Here is an 11,171-nt window from a genome sequence, read left to right on the forward strand (position 1 = left end):
TGTGCTCCAAGGTGCGGCGTGCACGAAGTCCGAGCCCGGTTTGCCCCGGGTGCGCACCTCGCGTGCACCTTCGCCGGGGTGAGCACCTTGGTGTGCAGACCTTGGTTGGGTTGCGCGCCCTGGTGCGCACCAAGGAGCGCTCTGAAGTGTGCTCCAAGGTGCGGCGTGCACGAAGTCGGAGCCCGGTTTGCCCCGGGTGTGCACCTCGGGTGCGCACCTCGCGTGCACCTTCGCTGCGGTGGGCACCTTGGCTGGGTTGCGCGCCTTGGTGGGCACCATGCAGTGCACGAAGTCGGAGCCCGGATTGCCCCGGGCGCGCACCTCCGCCAGGGTGGGCACCTTGGTGCGCACAACTTGCCTGGGGTGCGCACCAGGAAGGGCTCAAGATGGCACCCGCGTTCCGTTTTTTTCACTATCTTTCAGAACGGAAATTTTAAAATCTCGTTTTTTTTTGCCTTTTCTGGAAATTAGTGAAGGCAGCGCATCAAAGGTGCGCAACGCTGGTGCGAACCTGGGAGCGCTCCGATGTGTGCTCCAAGGTGCGGCGTGCACGAAGTCGGACCCCGGTTTGCCCCGGGTGCGCACCTCGCGTGCACCTTGGTGCGCACACCTTGGCTGGGTTGCGCGCCCTGGTGGGCACCATGGTGCGCACCAAGGAGCGCTCCGAAGTGTGCTCCAAGGTGCGGCGTGCACGAAGTCGGAGCCCGGTTTGCCCCGGGTGCGCACCTCGCGTGCACCTTCGCCGCGGTGGGCACCATGGCGTGCACGAAGTCGGAGCCCGGTTTGCCCCGGGTGCGCACCTCGCGTGCACCTTCGCCGGGGTGGGCACCTTGGTGTGCAGACCTTGGCTGGGTTGCGCGCCCTGGTGGGCACCATGGTGCGCACCAAGGAGCGCTCCGAAGTGTGCTCCAAGGTGCGGCCTGCACGAAGTCGGAGCCCGGTTTGCCCCGGGTGTGCACCTCGGGTGGGCACCTTGGTGCGCATGCCTTGCCTGGGCTGCGCACCAGGGCGGGCTCAAGATGGCACCCGCGTTCCTTTTTTTTCACTATCTTTCAAAACGGAAATTTTAAAATCTCATTTTTTTTTGCCTTTTTCTGGAAATTAGTGAAGGCAGCGCATCAAAGGTGCGCACCTCGCTGCCCACCACGGTGCGCAACGCCGGTGGGCACCCGGGAGTGCTTCGAAGTGTGCTCCAAGGTGCTGCGTGCACGTTGTCGGAGCCCGGTTTGCCCCGGGTGCGCACCTCGCGTGCACCTTCGTCGGGGTGGGCACCTTGGCTGGGTTTGCCCCGGCTGCGCTCCGAAGCGGGGTTATTGGAGCGCCGCCTCTTTTTTTGTCGGAGCGTTTGGTGGGGTTTCTCGCATTGGCTCTTCCGAGGCCCGGTTGCCACCCTGGCGCGCACGAAGTCGGAAGTAGGGTTAATTGCCCGGGTGCGCACCTTTGCCAGGGTGGGCACCTTACCTGGGCTGCGCACCAGGGCGGGCTCAAGATGGCACGCGCGTTCCGTTTTTTTCACTATCTTTCAAAACGGAAATTTTAAAATCTCCTTTTTTTTTTGCCTTTTCTGGAAATTAGTGAAGGCAGCGCATCAAAGGTGCGCACCTCGCTGCCCACCTTGGTGTGCTCTGAGGTGCGCACCCGGGAGCGCTACGAAGTGTGCTCCAAGGTGCGGCGTGCACGTTGTCGGAGCCCGGTTTGCCCCGGGTGCGCACCTCGCCTGCACCTTGGCCGGGGTGGGCACCTTGGCTGGGTTTGCCCAGGGTGCGCTCCGAAGCGGGGTTACTGGAGCGCCCCCTCTTTTTTTGTCAGAGCGTTTGGTGGGGTTTCTCGCATTGGCTCTTCCCAGGCCCGGTTGTTGGGTGCGCTCCCACCCTGGCGCGCGCGAAGTTGGAAGTTGGGTTAATTGCCCGGGCGCGCACCTTCGCCAGGGTGGGCACCTTGGTGCGCACACCTTGGCTGGGCTGCGCACCAGGGCGGGCTCAAGATGGCACCAGCATTCCCTTTTTCTCACTATCTTTCAAAACGGAAATTTTAAAATCTCGTTTTTTTTTTGCCTTTTATGGAAATTAGTGAAGGCATCGCATCAAAGGTGCGCACCTCGCTGCCCACCTTGGTGTGCTCCGAGGTGCCCACCACGGTGCGCAACGCCGGTGCGAACCCGGGAGCGCCCCGATGTGTGCTCCAAGGTGCGGCGTGCACGAAGTCGGACCCCGGTTTGCCCCGGGTGCGCACCTCGCGTGCACCTTGGTGCGCACACCTTGGCTGGGTTGCGCGGCCTGGTGGGCACCATGGTGCGCACCAAGGAGCGCTCCGAAGTGTGCTCCAAGGTGCGGCGTGCACGAAGTCGGAGCCCGGTTTGCCCCGGGTACGCACCTCGCGTGCACCTTCGCCGGGGTGGGCACCTCGGCTGGGTTGCGCGCCCTGGTGCGCACCAAGGAGCGCTCCGAAGTGTGCTCCAAGGTGCGGCGTGCACGAAGTCGGAGCCCGGTTTGCCCCGGGTGCGCACCTTCGCCGCGGTGCGCACCATGGCGTGCACGAAGTCGGAGCCCGGTTTGCCCCGGGTGCGCACCTCGCGTGCACCTTCGGCGGGGTTGCGCGCCCTGGTGGGCACCATGGTGCGCACCAAGGAGCGCTCCGAAGTGTGCTCCAAGGTGCGGCGTGCACGAAGTCGGAGCCCGGTTTGCCCCGGGTGCGCACCTCGCGTGCACCTTCGGCGGGGTTGCGCGCCCTGGTGGGCACCATGGTGCGCACCAAGGAGCGCTCCGAAGTGTGCTCCAAGGTGCGGCGTGCACGAAGTCGGAGCCCGGTTTGCCCCGGGTGCGCACCTCGCGTGCACCTTCGCCGCGGTGGGCACCATGGCGTGCACGAAGTCGGAGCCCGGTTTGCCCCGGGTGCGCACCTCGCGTGCACCTTCGCCGGGGTGGGCACCTCGGCTGGGTTGCGCGCCCTGGTGCGCACCAAGGAGCGCTCCGAAGTGTGCTCCAAGGTGCGGCGTGCACGAAGTCGGAGCCCGGTTTGCCCCGGGTGCGCACCTCGCGTGCACCTTCGCCAGGGTGGGCACCTCGGTGCGCACACCTTCTCAATGTTTTCTTGCCTTTTCTGGAAATTGGTGAAGGCAGCGCATCAAAGGTGCGCACCTCGGTGTGCTCCGAGGTGCGAACCCGAGAGCGCTCCGAGGTGCCCACGAAGTCGAAAGTCGGGTTAATTGCATTGTTTTCCCCGGGTGCGCTCCGAGGTGCGCAACATCGGCGCGCACCAAGGAGGGCTCCGAAGTGTGCTCCAAGGTGCGCACGATGGCGTGCACCTCTGGTGCGCACGATTCGGAGCTCGGTTTGACCGGGGTGCGCACACCTTGGCTGGGTTGCGCACCTTTTGTGCGCTCCAAGGTGCGCACGAAGTCGGAGCTCGGTTTGCCCCGGGTGCGCACCTTCGCCAGGGTGCGCACCTTGATGCGCACGCCTTGGCTGGGCTGCGCACCTTGGTGGGCGCCATGGTGCGCACCTTTCGTGCGCTCCAAGGTGCGCACGAAGTCGGAGCTCGGTTTGCCCCGGGTGCGCACCTTGGTGGGCGCCATGGTGCACTCCGAGGTGCCCAAGATTGGTGCGCACCAAGGAGCGCTCCGAAGTGCGCTCCAAGGTGCGCGCGAAGTCGAAAGTTGGGTTAATTGTCCGGTTTGCCTCGGGTGCGCACCTTGCGTGCACCTTCGCCAGGGTGGGCGCCTTGGTGCGCACACCTTGGCTGGGCTGCGCACACCTTGGCACCCGCGTTTCCTTCATTTTAAATTTTTTTTTTTTACAATCTCTCAAGTGGGAAATTCTATAATCTCAACTTTTTTTGCCTTTTCAGGAAACTTTTGAATGGAGCGCATCATTGGTGCGCTCCGAAGTGTGCTCCAAAGCTCTCTCCAGCTGCGTGCACCTGCCCCGGCCGCGCACCCGGCCCCGCCCAGCTTCGCTCACCTGTCCCGGGCGTCTGGTGCGGAACCTTAGAGTAAGAAACATCACCGTGCACCTTGGCCAACGTGCGCGACTCGACCGAGCGCGCACTGGCCGAGGTGCACACCGATTTCACCTGGGTGCGCGCGCAGCACCTCGGGCGCACCGGGGTGCGCGCACAACGCCCGGGTTGCACCGTGGCCTGTGTGCTCGGGGTGCCTCGGGTGCGCGCTCGGTGTCGCCCCCGCGCGCGCGGTAGTGCGGGCAGCGCACCCCGGCCCGGCCCGGCCCCGACGAGAACGCAAACGGGCAAAAGGTTTATTCAAATAGCATTGCGACGCCCGGCGAAAAACTAAAAAAGGGTGCAACACCGGGACTTCCCGGGAGGTCACCCATCCCAGTACTACTCCGGCCCAAGCGCGCTTAACTGCGGAGTTCTGATGGGATCCGGTGCACTAATGCTGGTATGATCGCACCCGTTATGAGCTTGTCGCAGTGTGTACTTAGCAAACCGCGACCCACGTGCGAATCCACCCCGGCCACCCACCCCCGTCGAGGTGCACACCCTCCCTCGCGAAGTGCGCCCCGTTCGCCAAGTGTGAGCCCTGCCCGGGTGCGCGCACCTTGCTAGGGCGTCGGGTGTGCACCCGGCCCGGCCTACGTGCGTGCACCTGGAGGGGGCGTCGTGTGCGTGCAGTGTCCCGTCTGCAACGCGGTGCCCACACACCACCTCGGGCGCAACGACCTGCGCTCACATGTGGGCCGAGTGCACCTTGGTGCATGTTCGGGGCGCCTCGGGTGCACGCTCGATCTTGCCCCGGTGCACCAAGGCGCTCGGTTTGCCCCGGGTGCGCACTTGGTGCAAGGTGGGCACCCAAAATAGGGATCAAGCACCAAAACACAAGTTTCGGGATGCAAAATGGGACCCAAGGACCACAAATGCGTTCCAAGACCCATGATGGGTCCACGAGAACAAAAATGTGTTCCGAGACTTAATAAACAAATATTGGGTTTTAGGAGAAGAAACATGCTCTGATGCCCAAAACGAGAATCGACCCCGAAAAGGCCACAGGCCAAAAGTGGGATGCGAGACAAAAAAAAATGGGACCCGAGGACCAAAATTGGGTTCCCAGGTCGAAGACAGGGCAACCGGACAAGAAACGACCTCTAAGGCTCGAAATGAGTCCCGACGACTAAAACTTGACAAGAAGCACCCATCAGGCACCCAACTCGACACCCATGGGATGCCGACCCACCCGGGCTTCCACCTAGCACACCTTGGCACCCACCCACCCTCGCACCCAACCTCGCACCCAACTTAGCACCTTTGAACCCACATTGGCACTCACCCTGACCCTGGCACCTTGGAACCCACATTGGCACTCACCTTGACCCTGGCACCCACCTTTGCACTCACCTTGGGACCCACCCTGGCTCCCACCTCGGCACCCACCCAGACACCCACCTTGGTTCCTTGGCACCCACCTTGGATCCTTGGCACCCACCCCGACACCCACCTTGGCACGCAACTTGGCTACTTGCCACCCACCTTGGCTCCTTGACGCCCACCCCGACAACCACCCCGTGACCTACCCTGGCTAGGGTTGGTGCACACCCACCCTGGTGCCCACCTTGGCACCCACCCTATGACCCACCTTGGCACGCACCTTAGTACCCACCCCGTTACCCACCCTAGGACCCACCCCGTGACCCACCTTGGCCAGGGTGGGTGCCTTGGTGCGCACAACTTGCCTGGGCTGCACACCAGGGCGGGCTCAAGATGGCACCCGCGTTCCGTTTTTTTCACTATCTTTCAAAACGGAAATTTTAAAATCTCATTTTTTTCTTTTTTTTGCCTTTTCTGGAAATTAGTGAAGGCAGCGCATCAAAGGTGCGCAATGCTGGTGCGAACCCGGGAGCGCTCCGATGTGTGCTCCAAGGTGCGGCGTGCACGAAGTCCGAGCCCGGTTTGCCCCGGGTGCGCACCTCGCGTGCACCTTCGCCGGGGTGAGCACCTTGGCTGGGTTGCGCGCCCTGGTGCGTACCAAGGAGCGCTCTGAAGTGTGCTCCAAGGTGCGGCGTGCACGAAGTCGGAGCCCGGTTTGCCCCGGGTGTGCACCTCGGGTGCGCACCTCGCGTGCACCTTCGCTGCGGTGGGCACCTTGGCTGGGTTGCGCGCCTTGGTGGGCACCATGCAGTGCACGAAGTCGGAGCCCGGTTTGCCCCGGGCGCGCACCTCCGCCAGGGTGGGCACCTTGGTGCGCACAACTTGCCTGGGCTGCGCATCAGGAAGGGCTCAAGATGGCACCCGCGTTCCGTTTTTTTCACTATCTTTCAGAACGGAAATTTTAAAATATCGTTTTTTTTTGCCTTTTCTGGAAATTAGTGAAGGCAGCGCATCAAAGGTGCGCAACGCTGGTGCGAACCTGGGAGCGCTCCGATGTGTGCTCCAAGGTGCGGCGTGCACGAAGTCGGAGCCCGGTTTGCCTCGGGTGCGCCCTGGTGGGCACCATGGTGCGCACCAAGGAGCGCTCCGAAGTGTGCTCCAAGGTGCGGCCTGCACGAAGTCGGAGCCCGGTTTGCCCCGGGTGTGCACCTCGGGTGGGCACCTTGGTGCGCATGCCTTGCCTGGGCTGCGCACCAGGGCGGGCTCAAGATGGCACCCGCGTTCCTTTTTTTTCACTATCTTTCAAAACGGAAATTTTAAAATCTCATTTTTTTTTGCCTTTTTCTGGAAATTAGTGAAGGCAGCGCATCAAAGGTGCGCACCTCGCTGCCCACCACGGTGCGCAACGCCGGTGGGCACCCGGGAGTGCTTCGAAGTGTGCTCCAAGGTGCTGCGTGCACGTTGTCGGAGCCCGGTTTGCCCCGGGTGCGCACCTCGCGTGCACCTTCGTCGGGGTGGGCACCTTGGCTTGGTTTGCCCCGGCTGCGCTCCGAAGCGGGGTTATTGGAGCGCCGCCTCTTTTTTTGTCGGAGCGTTTGGTGGGGTTTCTCGCATTGGCTCTTCCGAGGCCCGGTTGCCACCCTGGCGCGCACGAAGTCGGAAGTAGGGTTAATTGCCCGGGTGCGCACCTTTGCCAGGGTGGCACCTTACCTGGGCTGCGCACCAGGGCGGGCTCAAGATGGCACGCGCGTTCCGTTTTTTTCACTATCTTTCAAAACGGAAATTTTAAAATCTCCTTTTTTTTTTGCCTTTTCTGGAAATTAGTGAAGGCAGCGCATCAAAGGTGCGCACCTCGCTGCCCACCTTGGTGTGCTCTGAGGTGCGCACCCGGGAGCGCTACGAAGTGTGCTCCAAGGTGCGGCGTGCACGTTGTCGGAGCCCGGTTTGCCCCGGGTGCGCACCTCGCCTGCACCTTGGCCGGGGTGGGCACCTTGGCTGGGTTTGCCCAGGGTGCGCTCCGAAGCGGGGTTACTGGAGCGCCCCCTCTTTTTTTGTCAGAGAGTTTGGTGGGGTTTCTCGCATTGGCTCTTCCCAGGCCCGGTTGTTGGGTGCGCTCCCACCCTGGCGCGCGCGAAGTTGGAAGTTGGGTTAATTGCCCGGGCGCGCACCTTCGCCAGGGTGGGCACCTTGGTGCGCAAACCTTGGCTGGGCTGCGCACCAGGGCGGGCTCAAGATGGCACCAGCATTCCCTTTTTCTCACTATCTTTCAAAACGGAAATTTTAAAATCTCGTTTTTTTTTTGCCTTTTATGGAAATTAGTGAAGGCATCGCATCAAAGGTGCGCACCTCGCTGCCCACCTTGGTGTGCTCCGAGGTGCCCACCACGGTGCGCAACGCCGGTGCGAACCCGGGAGCGCCCCGATGTGTGCTCCAAGGTGCGGCGTGCACGAAGTCGGACCCCGGTTTGCCCCGGGTGCGCACCTCGCGTGCACCTTGGTGCGCACACCTTGGCTGGGTTGCGCGGCCTGGTGGGCACCATGGTGCGCACCAAGGAGCGCTCCGAAGTGTGCTCCAAGGTGCGGCGTGCACGAAGTCGGAGCCCGGTTTGCCCCGGGTGCGCACCTTCGCCGCGGTGGGCACCATGGCGTGCACGAAGTCGGAGCCCGGTTTGCCCCGGGTGCGCACCTCGCGTGCACCTTCGCCGGGGTGGGCACCTCGGCTGGGTTGCGCGCCCTGGTGCGCACCAAGGAGCGCTCTGAAGTGTGCTCCAAGGTGCGGCGTGCACGAAGTCGGAGCCCGGTTTGCCCCGGGTGTGCACCTCGCGTGCGCACCTCGCGTGCACCTTCGCTGCGGTGGGCACCTTGGCTGGGTTGCGCGCCTTGGTGGGCACCATGCAGTGCACGAAGTCGGAGCCCGGATTGCCCCGGGCGCGCACCTCCGCCAGGGTGGGCACCTTGGTGCGCACAACTTGCCTGGGCTGCGCACCAGGAAGGGCTCAAGATGGCACCCGCGTTCCGTTTTTTTCACTATCTTTCAGAACGGAAATTTTAAAATCTCGTTTTTTTTTGCCTTTTCTGGAAATTAGTGAAGGCAGCGCATCAAAGGTGCGCAACGCTGGTGCGAACCTGGGAGCGCTCCGATGTGTGCTCCAAGGTGCGGCGTGCACGAAGTCGGACCCCGGTTTGCCCCGGGTGCGCACCTCGCGTGCACCTTGGTGCGCACACCTTGGCTGGGTTGCGCGCCCTGGTGGGCACCATGGTGCGCACCAAGGAGCGCTCCGAAGTGTGCTCCAAGGTGCGGCGTGCACGAAGTCGGAGCCCGGTTTGCCCCGGGTGCGCACCTCGCGTGCACCTTCGCCGCGGTGGGCACCATGGCGTGCACGAAGTCGGAGCCCGGTTTGCCCCGGGTGCGCACCTCGCGTGCACCTTCGCCGGGGTGGGCACCTTGGTGTGCAGACCTTGGCTGGGTTGCGCGCCCTGGTGGGCACCATGGTGCGCACCAAGGAGCGCTCCGAAGTGTGCTCCAAGGTGCGGCCTGCACGAAGTCGGAGCCCGGTTTGCCCCGGGTGTGCACCTCGGGTGGGCACCTTGGTGCGCATGCCTTGCCTGGGCTGCGCACCAGGGCGGGCTCAAGATGGCACCCGCGTTCCTTTTTTTTCACTATCTTTCAAAACGGAAATTTTAAAATCTCATTTTTTTTTGCCTTTTTCTGGAAATTAGTGAAGGCAGCGCATCAAAGGTGCGCACCTCGCTGCCCACCACGGTGCGCAACGCCGGTGGGCACCCGGGAGTGCTTCGAAGTGTGCTCCAAGGTGCTGCGTGCACGTTGTCGGAGCCCGGTTTGCCCCGGGTGCGCACCTCGCGTGCACCTTCGTCGGGGTGGGCACCTTGGCTGGGTTTGCCCCGGCTGCGCTCCGAAGCGGGGTTATTGGAGCGCCGCCTCTTTTTTTGTCGGAGCGTTTGGTGGGGTTTCTCGCATTGGCTCTTCCGAGGCCCGGTTGCCACCCTGGCGCGCACGAAGTCGGAAGTAGGGTTAATTGCCCGGGTGCGCACCTTTGCCAGGGTGGGCACCTTACCTGGGCTGCGCACCAGGGCGGGCTCAAGATGGCACGCGCGTTCCGTTTTTTTCACTATCTTTCAAAACGGAAATTTTAAAATCTCCTTTTTTTTTTGCCTTTTCTGGAAATTAGTGAAGGCAGCGCATCAAAGGTGCGCACCTCGCTGCCCACCTTGGTGTGCTCTGAGGTGCGCACCCGGGAGCGCTACGAAGTGTGCTCCAAGGTGCGGCGTGCACGTTGTCGGAGCCCGGTTTGCCCCGGGTGCGCACCTCGCCTGCACCTTGGCCGGGGTGGGCACCTTGGCTGGGTTTGCCCAGGGTGCGCTCCGAAGCGGGGTTACTGGAGCGCCCCCTCTTTTTTTGTCAGAGCGTTTGGTGGGGTTTCTCGCATTGGCTCTTCCCAGGCCCGGTTGTTGGGTGCGCTCCCACCCTGGCGCGCGCGAAGTTGGAAGTTGGGTTAATTGCCCGGGCGCGCACCTTCGCCAGGGTGGGCACCTTGGTGCGCACACCTTGGCTGGGCTGCGCACCAGGGCGGGCTCAAGATGGCACCAGCATTCCCTTTTTCTCACTATCTTTCAAAACGGAAATTTTAAAATCTCGTTTTTTTTTTGCCTTTTATGGAAATTAGTGAAGGCATCGCATCAAAGGTGCGCACCTCGCTGCCCACCTTGGTGTGCTCCGAGGTGCCCACCACGGTGCGCAACGCCGGTGCGAACCCGGGAGCGCCCCGATGTGTGCTCCAAGGTGCGGCGTGCACGAAGTCGGACCCCGGTTTGCCCCGGGTGCGCACCTCGCGTGCACCTTGGTGCGCACACCTTGGCTGGGTTGCGCGGCCTGGTGGGCACCATGGTGCGCACCAAGGAGCGCTCCGAAGTGTGCTCCAAGGTGCGGCGTGCACGAAGTCGGAGCCCGGTTTGCCCCGGGTACGCACCTCGCGTGCACCTTCGCCGGGGTGGGCACCTCGGCTGGGTTGCGCGCCCTGGTGCGCACCAAGGAGCGCTCCGAAGTGTGCTCCAAGGTGCGGCGTGCACGAAGTCGGAGCCCGGTTTGCCCCGGGTGCGCACCTTCGCCGCGGTGCGCACCATGGCGTGCACGAAGTCGGAGCCCGGTTTGCCCCGGGTGCGCACCTCGCGTGCACCTTCGGCGGGGTTGCGCGCCCTGGTGGGCACCATGGTGCGCACCAAGGAGCGCTCCGAAGTGTGCTCCAAGGTGCGGCGTGCACGAAGTCGGAGCCCGGTTTGCCCCGGGTGCGCACCTCGCGTGCACCTTCGGCGGGGTTGCGCGCCCTGGTGGGCACCATGGTGCGCACCAAGGAGCGCTCCGAAGTGTGCTCCAAGGTGCAGCGTGCACGAAGTCGGAGCCCGGTTTGCCCCGGGTGCGCACCTCGCGTGCACCTTCGCCGCGGTGGGCACCATGGCGTGCACGAAGTCGGAGCCCGGTTTGCCCCGGGTGCGCACCTCGCGTGCACCTTCGCCGAGGTGGGCACCTCGGCTGGGTTGCGCGCCCTGGTGCGCACCAAGGAGCGCTCCGAAGTGTGCTCCAAGGTGCGGCGTGCACGAAGTCGGAGCCCGGTTTGCCCCGGGTGCGCACCTCGCGTGCACCTTCGCCAGGGTGGGCACCTCGGTGCGCACACCTTCTCAATGTTTTCTTGCCTTTTCTGGAAATTGGTGAAGGCAGCGCATCAAAGGTGCGCACCTCGGTGTGCTCCGAGGTGCGAACCCGAGAGCGCTCCGAGGTGCCCACGAAGTCGAAAGTCGGGTTAATTGCATTGTTTTCCCCGGGTGCGCTCCGAG

General features: G+C 63.4%; 1 non-coding gene across 1 annotated transcript; it reads right to left on the reverse strand.

Annotated features, from left to right (window-relative positions):
* Window positions 1-4,294: 4,294 nt before the first annotated feature.
* On the reverse strand, window positions 4,295-4,413 carry LOC131865181 (5S ribosomal RNA). The gene has a single exon (XR_009363910.1). It is a non-coding gene; the product is annotated as a 5S ribosomal RNA (ribosomal RNA).
* Window positions 4,414-11,171: the final 6,758 nt, after the last annotated feature.

Source organism: Cryptomeria japonica, unplaced genomic scaffold (assembly GCF_030272615.1).
Source record: "Cryptomeria japonica unplaced genomic scaffold, Sugi_1.0 HiC_scaffold_104, whole genome shotgun sequence".
Classification (NCBI taxonomy): domain Eukaryota; kingdom Viridiplantae; phylum Streptophyta; class Pinopsida; order Cupressales; family Cupressaceae; genus Cryptomeria; species Cryptomeria japonica.